Source organism: Phodopus roborovskii, unplaced genomic scaffold, assembly GCF_943737965.1.
Source record: "Phodopus roborovskii unplaced genomic scaffold, PHOROB, whole genome shotgun sequence".
NCBI lineage: Eukaryota > Metazoa > Chordata > Mammalia > Rodentia > Cricetidae > Phodopus > Phodopus roborovskii.
The window spans coordinates 144,941-166,161 of NW_026126559.1; the positions used below are offsets into that span (position 1 = coordinate 144,941).

The 21,221-nt window shown below is 37.8% G+C and overlaps 1 pseudogene; it reads right to left on the reverse strand.

The window, feature by feature from the left end:
- The window catches only part of LOC127234847 (pseudouridylate synthase RPUSD4, mitochondrial-like), a 118,405-nt pseudogene that overhangs the window by 96,363 nt on the left and 821 nt on the right, over positions 1–21,221 (reverse strand).

The following is a 21,221-nucleotide window of genomic DNA, read 5'->3' on the forward strand; positions in this document are numbered from 1 at the left end:
GTAGATGTTAAGAGAATAAAATTAAAATCTAAATGATACATAAGAAATGCAAGAATATTAATTTCAGAAAAGTTTGAAAATAACAGATACTCAGGAAAAATTATGTGGATGTTGGGGTATGAACCATTTGAAGCATGGAGATGCTTGTAGTCCAGCAGCATGCATAGAGCCAATTTTATGGTGTTAATATGAGTTTGAAGCTAATAAAGTAGTAATTTTCAAGAGAGATGTAAGAAACGAAAAGTAGAAGCTATTATATGGCTTGTAAGATGTTGGCAATCTGACAATCTGCCCAGCTGGGGAGTTATGTAAAGTTTTACTTATTTACTATTATCCAACAGTTATTTATTGGACACCAACTAGATTTAGATCACATAACTGAGATAGGGGATAAAATTTGAATAGATTTTCAGACAGCCAATTAAGTGCCTAGTCACACTGCAATTTGGTCTTACAAAATAGATATTTGAGAAAATGGTTCTTGTCCTCATTTATTTATAACTTGGATATGACTCAGCAGCTCCTTAAGTCAGGTTTTGGAGAAGTTGGGACAAACTAATATTTACTTTCATATCAAATTGTGAGTTGTACTAAAAGTAGAAGCTAGGGTGTCTTCAGAGGAAGTGAGCAATTTCACTGAATAATGCTGCAGATAAGGCACTCCAGGTGGATTTGCAGGCTATGGCTCCAACTTGAGGAAAACAAGAGAAGGCAAGTGGTGAGAGAGGTTCTAAGCATCAGCTTAGAGGTTCTAAGGGCAGCTTCAGTGAGGGCTCAGAAGCTTGGTGAAGGATGAGTTTGCAGTTCAGGTTTTGTTAACAGTTCACACTATTGAATGATTTACTCAGAAAATACAGGAGCAAAAGGCAGAACATGAATGATGTGAGAATTAGGCTAGAATCTGTAAATTAGTCTGAGGGAAATAGAGAACTATAGAACACTTTTTGAGATAAAATAGTCATGTTGGATGGACAATAACTCTGATGGTAATATAGATAATTCCTTATAGGGATTAAAGTACTTCAATAAAAGATCAGGAATTCTAAATAACAATGAGAAGTAAGAAAAAAATTCAATATCATATAAAAAAACTATAAATTTTACGTGGCTACTAATCTTCAATTTTACCCTTAATTGTACATGATATATGTATCATCTGTTTATATACAAAATTGATAATCCTATAGAGAAATCATAAACTAGCATTTGCAAAATCTATAACTCTAGACCAAATATAAATGAGACACATTTAAGTAGGTATTAGGCTAAGTGAGACCATTTTAAGTATTTGTTAATCGATTCAACATTTAAACTTATATATGTGAAAATGATTTATGGAGAGAAAGTATCTATTGCATCAAGACTTGCTTTGATACAACCAGTGCTGTTCTGGTACTAACTGGCAATAAACAGAAAGGATATATGACATTTGTGGCTTAAAATTTTTCATTATTTACAGATAGATGGGAGATTGTATGTATTTAGCTTCTGATTGGGTGCATTTCTCCATTCATTGTGGAAGTAGAATGGAGAGATCAAAGAATGCCATTGAAGCAGCTGTCTTTGTTTTGAAATCCTTGGATGTGTGTTTATTTCACCTTGATTAAGCAGCAGCTTATGCTAAGCTTGGTGAGGGGATTGCCTGGAGCTTGCATCTGCATCCAGTGCTATGACAACTTACAAAACAACTGCAGCACAAACCCAAGCTGGCCCAGGAGGAGGAGGAGGGGAAGTGAAAAGAGGGACTGTCATTGGCAGTAGGGTGTGCATTTTTCTTAACACAGACATTTCCATTTCTAGAAGCTCACTGCTTCTCTTTCCCCCAGGCATTTTAGTTTTTATTTACAGAACAAGGTAAGGATGTGATTTTCAGTCACAGGTTTTCTAAGTGTTACCAACTGTGAAATGGAAGGATAGCTTAATTGACACATAAGAACTTAAAACAACAGACGTTCTTCCTTCAGGCTCTGATACTTAAAAGCCCAATGAACCAAATAATTGTTTGGGGTTTCCCAGTTGCTTGTTGTATACACTCAATGTTACTGGCCTCTTAGATAGCTAGTTTGTCTATGCATCTACTCCAAGGATGTTTCAGGGGGACAGATCATATTAGTAACTATTTCTTTTTGTTGCCAAAAGAAAGACTACTTTTTTATTCATTTGTAATAATAATATAGCTATGCATCTCACACTGCCTTTTTACTTGCTATCTTTCTTACTGTGCTTTCCATGTTCCACCACACAGGGATCAAGGGAACAATTATAACTGTGGATAGATTCTTCAGGGAGGATGGCCAACAAGCAAGTCAAAGGAAAGAATCTACAGAAGTACTTCAATGAAAAGTCAAGGGGAAACTGAGTCACTCGTGATAAAAATTACAAAGGATGAAAAGGGCAAGAGAATAAGTAATATAATAAAAAAGTAGGGTAAAAAGCAAAAAACTTCTGTGTAATGACTTCATTGAGCTAAAGAGTCAGCAACAAGAGCTGAAGATGTCAAGGGCCTTTCACAAATTTCATCCCAAATGCCATTCAGAATAATAACTAAAATTACATCATATGTGTTGGCATTTCAGAGACTAGTCTAGCAATTCTGACCTCCCTCAACTTTTTATGAAAATTTATTTTTGTCTTCTATGATAGGCTGGGTCTTAGTTCATCTCTGTGACTAGCTCATTGCCTTCACCTCTTACAACCTAGGATCCTATGAACAGACCAACCCACTACATTATAATAATGACTTTAGATGTCTGTGTTACCTACAACAACATGAATGCCAACAGTTATCATTGTTGTTACCCCCAAACAACTGCTTGTCTTGGGCTCTAAATCTGGTCAACAGCATCCTCAGCACATGGCCCGTGATGCCATCTCTTTCTGTTCCCTTCATCTTTCCTTCACAAAACATCTATGACTGCCTTCAGCTTTTTATTTGAATTTAAATAGCAGTTAGCATAAACAGCACAGAATTAAAGATAAGGATTATATTTTTTAAAACCATTTCCAATTATTTTGCTTTAGATGCAAATTTCTTATGTCTAGGGAATTTCCTGTGTGGGTTTTGTGTTCTTTTGTTTAGAAATACTCATTTTAGTTCATTTATGCGTGTGACAGATGCTCTCATAGATTTCCTTGCAAAGAATATTTTGTTGTTTCTTGTAGTTGCTTGTATGCCTTCTCTGTAAACATTGCATTGTTAACTCTCTGGAAATTTTTGAATTGCTATTCTCACCTGTGTTAATAACAGTTCCCTCACAAGCAACTGCAAGGGGAAATGAAGCCCCTGATTGAGATGAAGTTTCTCAAACAATACCCAAGTTGTGCTGGGCACTGGATACATGCAGGCGCTATGAATGTCATCAGTACCATTGCTGTGTGGTCAGCACGATTCATGAAAATTAGAGACCTGTAGATGTAGTTCAGTTGGTAAGATTCTTGACTACTGTGCCAAAGTACTTTAATTTGATACTCAGTATTATAGCTTGTAAACAATGTGTTCTTGTAATCCCAGAAACATTTGTACCTATAATGTGGACAATTTTATCATTATTATATTATTATTATGAAACAAAGTCAAGAGCTTAAAAGACACAAACATAAATAACAACTTTACATAGACAGTCTGCTTTTCACTGATGGGAGTCATTCTATCATTGTCTAATTTTCAATGCACTAAGATCTGGTTCATTTAGAAAAAAATGTACATTTATATTAACTCGGTTTAGGAATACAGTGAAGCATTTCTGTCATGTAAGAAGGTTTACAATCGTTAATATTTTAAGGTTAAAAGGCACATTTATGTGAACAATTTGGAAAAAAGCCTCCAGTCAAACATTAATTCCCTAGGATTGGCATATCTGAGGAGAGGAAGCTCTCCAGTCTCCATGAGTTAGCAACCCCTACCTTCCAGCTTTGCATGACTGCTTGGTATGCAGTACCAGGTCACAGGTGGAAGGAGTTGGGGACTATTATACAGTGTAAATGTTTATAATATATCATAATTACTGACACACCTGTGGTAAATAACTGAGGTTGTGAGGCAAACATGCTGAAAATGCTCAGAAGAGAAAGTGAGGAATGAAACTCTCATTTTTAACCTGCCCTTGGATGAGATCCAAATTATGTGTTGTGTAAGTTGGAAGAGCCATTTGCAAAGTTCTTGACATGTTTGTCTTCAGTGTTTGTGCTCCACCGACCACCAGCCCCTTCCCCAGCTCCCAGTATTCTGTAATGACTAGGCTCTGGGATCCATACATTCTTTGATACCATAGATTCTTGTCTGGAAAAAACTTGTACTTTACTTTTCAAATATAAATTGATTAGGTATTTACCTGACAAAAATGAAGCAACAATTGACAGAATAAAAAGTATAAATTATTGTAATGCTTAAGTTAAAAATTTTGGTTCTCTCTGTCTACATAAATAAGACATAAATTAGTTGATTTCATTCCTCAGTGGTTTGTTTTACATATAATCTGTCTTAGTGGCACACAGGAAATAGTGAAATGAACTTGACCTAAGGTGGCATAGTTTACCAGATATGGACTTAGATGACATAGGTAAGATTTTATGGAGATCACCATCATTGAGGTTCAGAAGATGATTTAAATTCTATTCTTAGATTATGTAAATAGAAAACCTAGAACAGAGATTGCTCAGATGGTAAATGCACTTTCAGCTAAGCCTGAGGATCTGAGTTCAATCCTGGGGTCTCACATTTAAAAACTGATTCCTGCTGCTTGAAATCTGATATCCACATGCACATGGTGACATGTGCACCCCCTCCCCCTTAAACACAAATAAAATAAGGTACAATTTTAAAAAAGAAAATTGAGAGAATAATTCATAGCCCATCAGAGAAGATGGCACCAGTTTGCAGGACCCCATGATGGATCTGACTGTCAAACTCATTTTAATTAGAACTCTCAATTTTCATTGACTTGAATTCATCTACTCTGTGTTTTTACTTTTCCCTTTACATGTTTATGTACAGCAGGATATGTAAGCATTTCAGAAATAATTTCAATGTAGTAAACAGTAATAAGAAAATATCTAAGATTTTGCCTTAGCGTAGTTTATATCTTACCAAACCAAAAAAAAAAAAAAAAAAAAAACATTTACTTCTAAAAAACAAATCATAAAACAACACAGTCCAATTCTCTCGAGAAAACAGAGATGTAACAAAGCAGCTACATCTCAGTTGTAGAAAGTCTCAGAAGTAGTCATGAATAACCAAATCAGGTCTAATCATATTTAATTATGTTCTTCTCAGCTTTAAAGTTAACATATAAAATTGAAACTGGGCTCATGGGTCATAGGTGCTCTAAAAGGAATTTGCAAATGCTGCACAGGCCAATGGGGCTGGATGCTTGATATGGTTTTAAGAGACAGGAAAATCCTTACCCCATGAACCCAGTAAGAAAGAAACACAGCCTGAGGCTATAGCAACAAGGAATTAATGAGCCACAGGACATAAAGCCTAATAGAGAGCAAAGCATATTAATGAGCCTGGAGCTCATGTTCACCCTCAACCAATTAGTCTGAGAAGACCTACCTGGTGTCCCTCTCTCTGATGCCTCTTTAATACATGTTGCATACTGCTGCTAGAGAATCTTGTCATTTCACATTTGGTCACTTAGAGAATCAAACCTTAAATGTTTTGTCTTGCAAGGCCATCCAAACTTACATCTAAAGTTATCTCCCAATTTATCATAAACACTTCTTTCCCAAGGCAAAATGTATCATAAAAGTGGAGCTCCCCTGTGGCAGAAAAATCCACCACAAAATCTTGTCTAAAGAGCTGGTCACAGGGCTGGGCCTTGTTGAAGGATGGATGGATTAATACTAGGTTGGGACTGGAGTTGGTGAAGAATTAAGCAAAACCCAACCCATCAGGGAGGGGGGATCCTGTGGGCTACTCTGTTCTGAGGCACTGGGATTTCTTCAGTTTGCTGCACTTTGTTTACTCAGAGAGGGTTTCCCCCCTGTACATTTTGTCAAGGAGAGAAAAGCATAATACTTTCATTTTCAAAAACTTTCCCGAAAAAGGCAATAAAGGAAATGAATCCCCAGTGGATAATGCCTTTTCATACTGCTGTACAGCCAGACATTTTACCACATTGCTGTCTAAATAAATCATTCATTTACAAGTTCCTTTGGGTTTTTAGACAAAATGATCTTTTATAACAAAATGTTCTTTCTATCATGTTCTGTCTGTTCAAATCCCACTCATTTCATCAAGAACCAATTCAAACATAAAATAATCTCTACCTACATGTTTTTGCCTATGCTTTCATAAACACCAACTTGCACTGTATGTGTGTGGAAAGGAATAATTAACTACTGAGTGCTCAGAACTTTGATGAAGAAGGGGACTCACTTGAAAAATTAGATAATATCAGTGTTTAGTTCAAAGAATTGCTTGGAGAATTTAATAGACTTCACCACAAGTAATATTGATTAGTGGTTAATAACTGTGCTGGTAAGGGACAGTTTATGAATTGTAAGTCCAGTAAAGTCCCAGAGTGGTCTTATATGGGTGAGAATGCCAACACTGGAGTAAGATGCTACTCAGATGATGAAGACTGTTTTCAATGTAGTTGACATATTCCAAGTCTCAAGACTCCTTGTAACTGAAGAAAGTACCAACCTCTTTTCATTTCACATGTCAGGGTCAATCATGTGACCTATTTAAGCCTGAAGATGCAGATACAGATGGCCATGGAAGAAGGAAGAATTAAGTCATGCCTGAAGCTCACAGAGCCTTACTGTGCCACAGGGAATGGCTAGCACAAGAAAGGATTTATCAGATTTGTTTGGAGTTTTGACTTCGCCATACTGGGTTCAGACAAAACTGAAATGCAAAACAGAAATCTAAACCATTCAAAGCTGTGAATGAAAACTGGCAAGTTTTGAAGTCTCAACTATGAGGTAGAGACCATGGACTGAAAAGTGAGGCAGCCCACACAGAAATATGTGGGTTTCTTTAACTCATGCATGATAATCACTATGTGTAAGATGTACTAATCAAACATAAAGAGAAGCAAAGACTAAAAATAAAAAAGAAAGTTTTTTGTTTTACTCCCATCAAGAATCACAAGTGAAGCCTTATCATTCCTGTCATTGCAGACTTACTTTTTGCCTCTTGAAACCGCCTGCAGAGTTCTTCCTCCCACCCTACCTCCAGTGCCTGGGGACTCTTGGGGCTGACTCAGAGTCCCCTCAGTTCTTTTTTGTCAAACTTCCCAACTACCCTCCTACTCCACCTCCCATTCTTTTGTGTCAGCTGCCAATCTACAGAAAAACATTTTACCCACCCACCTCCAAGTTTGGGACACAGGTAGGCAATTTTCACTATCCTTTCTGTCCTCCATTTTGGTTGCCCCAAAATCACTATTAGTTTTGCCTGCAGGAGTCCATCCCTCCTACCTTACCTCTACTCTCTGGGGCCTCTGCCTCTGGGTGTGAACTCAGGTCCCCCTGGCTCTTTTCTATTTATCTTCTTAGCCTTTCTTCCTAGCTCATCTTCATTTCTATATGTTACCCACCAAGTCACAGAGGCACTCTCTACTAGGGACCCTGCAGCCTTGGCACTTGCCTGGGATCCAGAGAAGCATCAGCAATAAAAGAATACATTGCCAACCCAACAAAGACAAGATAAAATATCTACACCAAGAAGCACTTCAAACATCCAAACGACTAGCTCCTAGAGCAAAAATACAAGCATAAACAGCCAAAACAAATTTCTGCTCCAGAAGCTAGCAACTGTATTACAAAGGGCCCTGAGAACTGCAATTTAGCTGAGGCACAAGACGAAGACTTCAACATAGCAATTATAAATATATTTAAAGATCTTAAACGGGATATGAATAAATGGCTTAATAAAAACAAACAAACAAAAACCCAGTTGAATAAAATAGTGAAAACATTTTAAGACATGAACATAGAAACAGAATCAGTACAGAAAACCCAAACTAAAATAAAATGAAACAAACAAACAAAAAAACATCAAATAAACACCTAAGAGGAAAGCCTCACCAACAGATTAAAGGCATGTAAAAGAGAATCTTATGTCTTGAAGACAAGGTAAAAAAATTGGATACCTCAATCAAAAAATGTTAAATATAAAAAATATTCAGGCACAAAACATCCATAAGGTATGGGACACTATGAAAAAACCAATACAACACCTACGAATAGTAGGGATAGAGGGAAGAGAAGAAACCCAGTTCATAGAAAATAAAATTTTTTTCTAACAAAAATTGAAGAAGAAATTTTCCCTATCTAAAAACTAGAAGGAAAATATCCAAGTACTAAAAGCACAAAGATACCAGTCAGGACCAGAAAAAAAATTCCCTGTAACACTTAACAGTCAAAATACTAAATGTTCAGAACAAAAGAAAGCCAGTAAAAGCTGGAAGAGAAAAATACCGAGACACTTATAAAAGTAGTCCCATGAGACTAACACCTGACTTCTCAATGGAAACTCTAAATGCTAAAAGTGTCTGAATGAGTGTTATACAAACTCTTAGACATCACAGATGCCATCTTCAACTATTATACCCATCAAAACTATCATTCATAGTCAGTGTAGGGAAAAAAAAAAAACAGATTCTATAACGAAACCAAATGTATGCAACATTTATCTACCAATCAAGTTCTACAGGGAGGCACTAGAAGAAAAAAATTATCAGCAGAGGTTAACTACACACAAGCAATCATTAGGAAAAAATGATCACAGCCTAGTAAATCCAAAGAGGAAGTAAAATCTATAGTATAATAACAACATAACAACAATCAATAAACACTTGTCATTGGTAACTCTCAATAGTAATGATCTCATTTACCCAATAAAAAGACCAAGACTAACAGATTGGACTGGGAAGAAAAAATTTACCTTTATGCTTCACCAAAGAAACACACTTTATCATTAGGATAGATACAACTTCAGCGTAAAAAGATGTTGTGAAAAAGACATGCTAAATAAATGGACCCAAGAAGCAAGTGGTTGATCCAACTATCTCTGTGGGTCCACTCCGAGTTCCCACCAACAAGATCCTTGACCCCTCAAAGCAGGGCCTCTGCTAAAGAAAGAGGCCTCAGCTGGAGAGTGCCAGTTTCCAGTGAGATCCGACTATTGTGCAGAAATTTCCCAAGTATCAGCTCAGCCTTTGTCCTCTTTCACTAGCCATTGGCTATAGGTGAGTCTGGTCCCAATTGTGGCAGCCTCTCCCCTACAACTGCTACCCCCCCTAGCTCCCTGGGTTGGCCCCTGATCCCACTGTTCCTTGCTCCTGTGTCCTGTCCCCATCGAGAGCACCCTTGGAGCTCTGATACACCCCCACCACAAGCCTGCCCCCGCCCATACCCTGTGCCCTACCCTGCCCACTGTCCCACAACTCTGGTTGAGCACTGGGATAAAGGGTGGAGCCAACAGTCCACCATACTTCCAAAAACTTCTCAGAGCAACACTGAACAAAGGAGACCTGCCTAGCCACGCAGGACCACCCATAATTTCCACCTGCTTGGTCTCTAACCCCCACCTCCAGTCCTCTGCTGGAGTCCCTGGGCTCTCCCAGAGATCGTCCCTATCTCTGCAGGTCTACTCTGAGTTCCCACCCTGGCAAGATCATTGACCCCCAAAGCAGGGCCTCTGCTAAAGAAGAGGCCTTAGCTGGAGAGTTCCAGTTTCCAGTGAGAACAAACTGTCATGCAGAAACTTCACAAGTATCAGCTCAGCCTATTTCCTCTACCGCCAGTCATTGGCTAGAGACATCTTCTACTGGATCCTCATCCCTGGCTCCATCCCTGGATCTCTGTCTGCAGAGAGACCTCCTATACCTTGGATCACCCAGAGCTAGAGATATTGAATCTCTGACCCACATAAGCCCACCAGGGAAGTACCATAGAGAGAGGGGGAGACCCACCAACACCTACTGGAAGAAGATTTGGGAAGATGGCAATACAAAAAAACACCTAACATGACACCACCAGAATCTAGGAAATCTACACCAACTAGAAGGGAACACAATAAAAAAGCAGAGGAAGCAGAAGGGAACCACTTAATTACTGTAAAAAAATGATAGAGGCCATCAAAGAAGATGTGAGAAAAATCCCTTAAAGAAATGGAGGAAAAAACAAAAAAAAAAGTGGAAGAAATGAACAAATTCCTTAAGGAAAGTAAAGAAAGTACAGAAAACCAAGAAAAAACAATTAAGCAGGTGAAGGAAACAGTTCAAGACTTGAAAACTGAAATAGAGAAAATAAAGGCAACAAAAATCAGGAACTACAGACACAAGTATAACCAACAGAATTCAAGAGATGGAAGAGAGAGAATTTCAGGCACAAAAGAGAAACGAGAAAAAATAGATTCATCGACCAAAGAAAATCATAAATCCAACAAATCCTTAACACAAAACATCCAGGGAATTTGGGACACCGTGAAAAGGCCAAACCTAAGAATAATAGGCATAGAGGAAGGTGAGGAAGCACAGCTCAAAGGTGCCAAAATCATAGTCAACATAATCATCGAGGAAAACTTTCCCAATCTGAAGAAAGACATGCCCATGAAAGTACAAGAAGCATACCAAACCCCAAATAGGTTTGACCAAAGAAAAAAGACCCCTCGACATATAATAATCAAAACACCTAGCACACAGAATAAAGAAAGAATATTAAGAGCAACGAAGGAAAAATGACAGGTAACATATAAAGGCAGACCTATCAAAATTACACCTGACTTCTCCATGGAAACCCTCAAGGCAAGAAGGTCCTGGATAGATGTTCTACAAGTATTAAGAGAACACGGATGCCAGCCTAGGCTACTATATCCAGCAAAACTCTCAATCACTATAGATGGAGGAAACATGATATTTAATGACAAAACCAGATTTTTTCCACTAAGTATCTACAAATCCAGCACTATAGAAAGTCTTGGAAGGAAAACTCCAAACCAAGAAGGTAACTACACCCACAAAAATGTAGGCAACAGATAATCCAACTACACCAGAAACCAACAGTAGAGCAGAACAATATCTTCACAATACCACTGCCAAGAACAAACCTAAATCAAACAAGCATCAACAATCAATGGTCCTTACTCAACCTCAACATTAATGGTCTTAACTCACCTATAAAAAGACACAGGCTAACAGAATGGATACAAAGATAGCATCCATCCTTCTGCTGCATACAAGAAACACATATAAGCTTCGAAAATAGACATTGCCTCAGGATAAAGGGTTGGGAAAAGATTTTCCAATCAAATGGAACCAAGAGCAGGCATGGCTATCCTAATATCTAACAGGTTAGACTTCAAACCAAAATTATTCAAAAGAAATGAAGATGGTCATTTCATATTCATCACAGGGGAAATCCATCATCACAAATTCTCAGTTCTGAACATCTATGCCCCTAATACAAAGGCACCCATATTCGTAAAAGAAACACTACTAAAACTCAAAGCTCATATAAAACCTCACACCTAATAGTGGGAGACTCTCAATATACCACTCTCCACACTAGACAGAACGACAAATCAGAAACCCAACAAAGAAACAAAAGAACTAACAGAAGTTATGTCTCAACTGGGGTTAACAGACATCCCATCCAACGAAAAAGAATACACATTCTTCTCTGCTCCACAAGGAACCTTCTCTAAAATTGACCACATACTAGGTGGCATAAGAAACCTCAATAGGTACAAGAGAATAGGAATAGTCCCCTGTATCTTATCAGATCACCATGCTTTAAAACTGGAATTCAACAACAACACAAATAGAAAACCTGCAAACTCATGGAAACTGAACACTGTGCAATTGTACCACACCTGGGTCAAACAAGAACTAAAGGAAGAAATTAAGGACTTTCTAATAGTCAACAAGAATGAGGACACAGCATACCCAAAGTTATGGGACAACGTGGAAAGCAGTAATACGAGGGAAGTTCATTGCACTAAGTGCCCATATGAAGAAAACAGAGGATAGTCACATAAGAGAATTAACAGCTCAACTTAAAGTCTTAGAACAAACTGAAGAAAACTCACCACATAGGAGTAGATGCCAGGAAATAATCAACTCCAGGGCCGAAATCAACAAAATAGAAACCAGGAAAACAATACAAAAAATCAATGCAAGGAAGAGTTGGTTTTTTTGTGAAAATCAACAAGAGAGACAAACCTTTATCCAATTAAAGAAAAAGCATAGAGAGAACATGCAAATTAACAAAATCAGAAACAAAAAGGGGAACATAACAACAGACAGAGGGAAATCCAGACAATTTTCAGGTCATACTTTGAAAATCTGTATTCCACAAAAATTGAAAATTCAAAGGCAATGGACACATTACTGGATAACTATCACTTACCAAAATTAAATGAAGAACAGACAAACAACTTAAATAGACCTATAACCCGCAATGAAATAGAAGCAGTCATCAAATCCTTCCAACCAAAAAAAGTCCAGGGCCAGATGGATTCAATGCAGAATTCTATCAGACATTCAAGGAAGACCTAATACCAATACTCCTCAAACTGTTCTACAATATACAAACAGAAGGTTGTACCTCTTTTTATGAGGCCTCTTTTTATGAGGCCACAATAAACTAGGTACCCAAGCCTCACACAGACACAACTAAGAAAAGAAAGAAAACTAAAGACCAATAACCCTCATGAACATCGATGCAAAAATATTCAATAAAATACTGGCAAACCGAATTCAAGAATACATCAGAGAAATCATCCAACATGACCAAGTAGGCTTCATCCCTGGAATGCAGGGATGGTTTAACATTCGAAAATCTATCAACATGATCCACCATATAAACAAACAGAATAAGAAAAACCATATGATTATCTCCCTAGATGGGGAAAAAGCTTTCGACAAAATTCAACACCCTTTCATGATAAAGGTCTTGTAGAGGTCAGGGATAACAGGAACATACCTAAACATAATAAGAGCAATATACAGCAAACCAACTGCCAACATCAAACTGAATGGAGAGAAACTTAAGTCAATTCCTCTAAAATCAGGAACAAGACAAGGCTGCCCTCTCTCTCCATATCTCTTCAATATCGTACTAGCAGGTCTAGCTAATGCTATAAGACAACAAAAGGAGATCAAGTGGATCCAAATTGGAAAGGAAGAAGTCAAATGCCTCTATTCACAGATGATATGATAGTTTACATAAGCAATAAACTCTTCCAGGGGACTCCTACAGCTGATAAATAAATAAATACAAACAAATAACCAAGTAAATGATAAAATGCTAGGGTTAAATAATGTTATGAATCAAATGGACCTAGCAGACATCTACACCTTCACTCATACATTATAGAATTTAGTTTCTTTTCTAGAATTCAAGTAACTTTCTCCAAAACTGTCCACATACTAGGATACAAAGCAAGTCTGAACAGATATAAAAAAATTGAAATAACAGCCTGCAATCAATGTATTAAAATTGGATATAACAACAATAGAAATAGCAGAATGTATAAAAATTCAAGAAAACTGAACAGTTTACTAAGGAAAGACAAATGGGTCAATACAGGAATTAATACGGCATTAATTTCCTTTTTAGAATTAAATGAAGATGAAAACAGAACACAACCAAACCTAGGAAACACATTAAAGACAGTTCTAAGAGGCAAGTTAGTAGGAAAACAAAACAAAATAAAAAGCAAATAAACAACAATAACAATTAAAAAAAAAACACATTATACTTAGTAACACATTCCTAGCACAACAAGAGACACGAGACACCAAAGAATAATCAAACTTTGGAATGAAATCATGAAATACAAACAACAAGAATGGCAATATGAAATAGAAAGAATCAATTAAGTGGAGCTGGTTCTTTGGCAAAATCAAGATCAACAATCTCTTAGCAAAATTAACTTTAAAAAAACTGAGAAAGAAGATACAAATTGTAAGGGCTAAGAGAACTGTTACAGCCCCTACCTAGTGTCCCAAAGGTGCAATGCTACTCAGTAACTAAAGATAGGGTAAAAGATTTTTTATAGTCACTTCACTTAGAATCTAAGGGTCACGTTCTTCATTTACTATGCTCTTTATTGTTCTGTTTCTACTCTAATAATCCTGTCTTCTAAGTTCTTCATGCTTCTTTTAGCTTTTTCTTCTATTTTAAAAACCTTCTTTAGGAGTGCTGAAGTGATAATTTTCTCTCATTGGTCAAAAGCACATTTCTAGTGGAAGCAAAGTTCTGAGCCATTTACCTTGACAACACAAGTGTCCAAGGCTAGAGGAGTAAAATTATGACCAGATATGGAGAAGGGTACAGTGTCCAATGACAACTTTAAGACACAAACTAATTTTCAAAATAAGAACTGAAAGAAACTGTCCTAATTCTTTTTAGTAAGACACTATTGCCCTAATAATACAAGAATACTTTAAAAAATATCCACCATGATCACATAGCCTTCATCCCAAATACAGGCATGTTCATTATATGTAAGTCAGTAAGTGTAATTTACCACATAAACAGACTAAAAGTCAAAACCACATGACCATCTCCATTAGATGCAGAAAAGACCTTTGACAAAGTCCAACATTCTGTCATGATTAAAGTCCTTAAGACACCAGGAATAAAAGAAATACCTCAACATAATGAAGATAATTTACAGCAAGCCAATATCCAACATTAATGTAAATGGAAATCAAAAATATTTCCACTAAAATCAGGAACAACACAAGTATTTTCATTTTTCCTACCTATTTAGTGTAGTACTTGAAATTTTAGACACAGAAATAAGATATCCAAAGGATACCACTGGATAACAATAGGAAAGGAAGAGATCAGAGTATCTTTATTGGCAGATAATGTGGTTTTTATAGATAAATTACCCTGAATAATCCACCAAGAAACTTCTACAGCTGAAAAACATTTTCAACAAATTAGCAGGATTCAAAATTAACACATAAACACACACACACACAAACAAACAAACAAAAAAGTAGACTTCTTATATACAAGTGATAAAGAAACAAATTAGGGAAACAGTACCTTTCACAATAGCCTTTAAAAATATCTTGGAATAACTCTAAATGAGCCAGAGTAAGGCTTATATAATAATATCTTTAAACATTAAAGAATGAAATTTGAAACTGAAGAAGACTCCGGAAGATTGTACATACTTATGGGTTGGTTCAAGATTAATATAGTGAAAATGGCCATCTTACTGAAAGCAATCTTCAAATTCCATGCAATGCCATTGTAATTCCAACATAATTGCTCATAGAGATTGTGAAGAATTCATAGAAAAATAAATCTCAACTTCATGTAGGAAAAAATAGGATAGTTAAAACAGATCGATCATGAAGAGTTAAATTATAATGTGAGGTATCACCATCCCTGATCTCAATTATACTACAGGGTTAAGTAGTTAGAAAAAAAAAAACACACACAAACAAAAAAACCCACACTCAGTATGCTGTTAATATAAAAACAGACATACAGATTAATGCAATCAAACTGTAAACACTGAAATAATTCTACACATCTGTTAACACCTGATTCTTGACAAAGAATCTAAAAACATATACTTGAAAAAATAGTCTATTCAACAAATGGTGCCAACCAAACTAGATGGCTTCATGTAAAAGAATATATCCATATTTATCACGTTCCACACTGCTGAATCTGATAAAAGAGAGAGTGAGGGGATAGTTTGGCACTTGTCATAGGAAAGGACTTTCTCAATAGGACAGACAGCAAGGTACTAAAAAGAGAAACTAATAAATAGGACTTCATGAAAACAACATATCTTTGTGTGGCAAAGGTCAACTTATTTTGTCAAAGTGGCAGCCCACAGAATGAAAAGAGATCTTTACCAATTATATAACTGATAAAGGGTTAGTATTAGTATACAAAGCACTAAAAAGAACTGAACATCAAGAAATCAACTGACCCAATTTAAAAAAAAATGTTATACATTCATAAACTGAGATTTGAAAAGGATGAAACACAAATGGCCAGGAAACACTTAAAGAAATTAATCCCAGTCAAACTGGCCATTCTGATCAATACAACAAATAAGACCCCATGATATTAAGATATTGGGTAAAGGAATCATTCATCCATTGCTGGTGGGAATGCAAATTTGTACAGTCGCTGTGAAAATCAGTATGGCAGTTCCGTGGGAATCTGGAAATTGATATACCTCAATGTCCAGCTACACCTTTTTTGGACATCTACTTGAAAGACTATATATTCTACCACAGAGATACTAGCTCATTCATGTTTACTGATGCTCTGTTAAGTGAAGTCAGAATTTATAAACAGTCTAGATTTCCATACACTGACAGTTACTCAGATGTTCAAAAAATTGAAATTATTTATGAGACTAGAAAAAAAAAAAAACATCCTGAGTGAAGTAATCCACACCAAAATCAGACAACTGCTGTTTTTGTTTCCTATTGGTGTATTTAAACTTTTAAGCTTTTAATATGTTGCTATAATACACATAACCACAGAGGTTGTGTATAGCCTAAGGAACTAGGAATTAGGAAGGGATCTCTCAAGGAAGATGAAATAAAACAGGGTCTTACAGAGACAAGGCATACTATAAAAGGGAGATTAAATATGGATGGGTATAGAGAAGTGTAAACGAAGGAATACAGGGAGTGACAGTTAAGACTAAAGGCCATTTCAAAATCATATGGAAACCTCTTATAGAAGCTTCCTAAAATATATGCATATGGGAAAGGAATATGAATCAAATAATAAAGTAATAGGGGGAAAGAATGCTCCAATTAGACATTACATATGTGGTGGTTTGAAAGAAAATAGTCTGCAAAGGGAGTGGTAACATTAGGAGGTGTAGCCTTATAGGAGAAAGTGTGTCACTGTCAGGGAAAGGCTTAGAGGTCTCTTCCTGCTACTTTCTTGTCAAATGTTGGACTCTCAGCTCCAGTACTACATCTGCCTGCATGCTGCCATGCTCCTCTTCACGATGGTACTGGACTGAACCTCTGAAACTAAGTTTGCCACCCCAACTAAATGTTTTCTTTATAAGGGTTGCTGTGATCATGGTGTCTCTTCACAGCAATAAAAACCCTAAGACAGCTTGCTACTACAAAGCAAAACCTCCCATCGACAAACTGTGTTACATCTTGTCAATTTGCCAAATGGATCCAATGTAAACCCCTCAAACTTTACAGGCTATTTGTCAAGGATGTTGGTTGTTTCCCACAACCTGATATTAAGGCCTTAGTTGTAGAAGATGACATTTATCAAACATGGAACCATTGAGCTAAAAGCTAACTAAAAGCTTCACCTCTAATAACTAGTTTCCTTGTATGGAAGATACTGTGCTTGTTACCAGAGGAGAAGTGTAGTCATCAGTATCTCTCAGCTACAAATCCTATGACCCACAACAGCAATCACCCTGCAAGATATATTTGTTCAGTAATGTCAAAAGTGTTACTGGAGAAACTAAACACTTTAAATTTTGATTTAAGATCTAGCTAGTGAAATGAACCTGTATATTACATTGCTAAAGTGGACAGAAACCTGATATAGTACATAGGCCTTAGGGGAAACATAATACTATTACTTTGATAAAGAAACATAGCAATGTAATGACTCCTAATGACATATTGTTATATCCATAGGTCAGTTCCTTGCTTAACTCACATCGGAGAAGTGTAGTCTTACAGTAGATGTAAATTATACAGAGATTCACAAATGGGGAAATGCAGAGAATAAGAGACTTTGGAGAACTCAGTCCTAAAAGGAGTGTCTTCCTCAAGGACCCCTAGCCCGTGACTCAGGGACCTATGCAGAAGATTAAGTTGAGATTAATATAGACAAAGATGATGGATGTTTCCAAGCAAACTGTGTCTTACTGACACAACAGAGCTGATGTACATATAAACTCAAAGAAGCTGTAGCAACACATAAAAGATCTGCATAGTTTCAAGCCAAACTTGATCCTGCTCTAAGAAGTGCCTATACTTAGCAAGATTATTGCATTCAAGAATTTTACAAAAAAAATTATTTATTTATTTATTTGTGGTTTTAGGGGCTTGAACCAAGAGTTTGAAACATGCTAGGCCTGCTAGGCAAATACTCTATCACAGAGCCATATTTCTTGACTTGCTTTTGTAAGAATGGAAAAATACAGCCTAACTCTCCAATGACCCCAGGAAGCTAGAAGTTTAAACCTTAAATTCCAAAACCTGTCCTCAGCCAGTAAATAGGCAAAGGTCACATTCTTTGCTCACATACTCACATGGCTTGTGAGTATGTGAGCTTTGTCACCTCACCCAGGACCCTGCTCTATAGGAAACTAGTTGGTCTATAAAGCGCAGGCTTGGATGGTTTAAATTGATTGGTCTGCCCCGCAGGTGCTCTGTATGCTATGAGATGATTGGTTTAAGATGTGAGGGCTTTGTTGTAATCCTTTAAAAGCTATCTCAATTCTGCCCTCAAGGTCCTCAGTCCTCTACCCTGCTTGGCGCATGACTGTGGACCCCAGTGCACTTGGAATATAAAAGACCTCATGCTTTTACATCAAGACCACTTCTTGTGAGTGATTTGGTGGTGGTGGGGGGGTTGCCTTTCCTGAGCTCTGCAGGTCTCTCACTTTCAAGAGTTTTACAACAGGTTCCCATACATCCTACATATTGTCTCTATTATTAACATACTAACAATATATTACATAAAGTTGACATTAAAAATTGACCAATATTGAATGTGACAAGTTATTCCATCTCCTAGTGTCTCCAATGTTCTCTTTATATTTCTTTTTGAAGTAATTGTTAATCCATATTCAGTAGTACCAAAAACTAGAAAAAACTTTGTATCATTAGCCCACTTCACTCTATAGTTATTGGATCCCCACACTGGGGATCCAACACTCGAAAATTGCACCCACTCGAATCCCAGGGTGCAATGATCATTCCACAAACCACAGAAATTGGCACTTGATGCAAAACAGCAAGAGGCTTTTTATTCCAGCCAGCTGTGGCTCAACTTATACCACACAAAGGGAGGCGAGAGTGAGCCCCGGGCCCTATTTTACATGACCTTATAAAAACAAAAACCACAAACAGGGGAGGGGTCTGGGATTACCAGCTAGCAATCTCCTGATTTGTTCGGGCCAGGTGGCTGATTGTTGGCCGGGCTCATGCTCCATATCTGGCACATACATCTGTGTTTCTAGGAAATGTTTTGCAAGCCCATCCCTGGGGGTCCTTCCTATTCAGGAGTGCATGTTCTCAGGCTATTCTGGGACCTAGGGCAACTGAAAAATTTCCATTTTAACATTCCCTCCTTTTCTTTTTGTCAGGTTCTAATCATTGAACTTTTATTTTCTTATGCTGTCTAAGGGCTTGATACTGTTGCCTAAGTATAAGCACCTGAACACACCTGAAGGGTACTAACCCATTCTCTTATAAAGGCAGTTACTTTGTTGAGGATTAAGGGTCCCAGATACAGGATTAGCAGTATGCTTATTAGCAGTCCTAATAATGGTAGCAAATAGGGTAAGACTCTATTTCAGGCACTCCACAGGGGGTTTAAAATCCCCATGGATTGCCTACACTACAGTACCAGTTGGATGGCCGGAAGGAGAATCTTCATGTTGATTCAGGTTTCCTGGTGATCTTGAGCTTGAGCAGGTTCCCGAAGGTCTGGACTCGACAATGGGAAAACGTGTCTGGTTTTACATGAGAGACATGAACCCAGGCTGCAATCCCCTCTACTTTGACTGCAGACGGGTTGGTGAGTAGGACCAGGCAAGGACATTTCCAGCAGGGTTCGAGAGTCTGAACCCTATGCCTCCTTATGTATAGGAAGCCTCCAACCTGGAACTGGTGAGGCACTTGTAGGCCTCAGCCAGTTGTGTGCTTGAAAGATCAGCAGAGCATGGACCTTCATGCTCCCACTCAGGAAAGGCGACACCCCAAATCACTCACAAGAAGTGGTCTTGATGTAAAAGCATGAGGTCTTTTATATTCCAAGTGCACTGGGGTCCACAGTCATGTGCCACACAGAGGTAGAGGACTGAGGATCCTGAGTACAGAATTGAGACAGCTTTTATTGTGTTACAACGAAGTCCACATATGTATCTTAAACCTATCATCTCCTAGCATCCAGAGCTTGATGGTGCAGACCAATCAATTTAAACTCTCCAAGCCAGTGCTTTATAGACCAATCAGTTTTCTATAGCCCCGGAGGTTTGCGCAGCCTCCTGGAGTGGGGTGACAAAGCTCATTTCCTGTACTCACATACTCACAGGTCCTGTCATAAACAGCAAAGAATGTGACCTTTTGCCTACTTACTGCCAGGGGACAGGGTCTGGAATTTAAGTATTTAGGGCTTTTTGTAGACTTCTAGTTTTCTGTCATTGGAGAGTTAGTCTGTATTTTTTTCATCCTTTCATCCTCACCTCCTTCTGAATGTTCTTTTAACCTGGCATATAAAGAGGTGTTAAAATAACATCCCTGCTTAGTCAGACCTGCTAAGAGAGCCACAGGGGGGTGTCGCAAAAGGAGCTTGTAGGGGTGTGAGGGCCAGGATTGGGCAGGAGGACTGTCCAATCCGTGCCACCCTTCTCTAAGGATAATTTAGTCATGGTCTCTTTTAGGGCTTTTTCTCTACCTGACCTGAGCTTTGGGGTCTATAGGTGCAATGTAGATCTTAAGTGATCCCCAATATCTTGGCCACACCCTGACTTACCTGGGCAAGGAACACAGGTCCATTATTGGACCTGATTACCTTGGGCATGTCAAATAGAGGTAGAATTTTTTCTATTACTTTTTGAGTAATAGTAACAACAGTTGTAGTCTCATTCTTGGTGGGGAACGCCTCTACCCATCCTGAGAGAGTGTCTATAAATGCCAGAAGATATCTATTACCATACCGAGCCGGTTTAACTTTACTGAAACCAGTCTCCCAGTAGACACCCTGACAATCACTCCAGAGGCATTTGCCAGGCCCCAGCTTGTTGGGGGACCACATTAACCTTTTGGCATGGGATACAGCCCATGGTGACTTCCTTGACCAGATCCTGCATGCCGATTATATAGTATTCTGTGGACTTTATTATCTGAATTAACTTTTTAGTCTCTAAATGAGTGACTTGTGGAGGTATTTGATGAACTCGATGGCTTTTTGGGAGGGGGGAGCACTAATTTCCCTTCTGTAGTCTCCCAGGCTTTGTATGGGGAATCTAGTTGAATACCCAATTGATGTTTATAGTT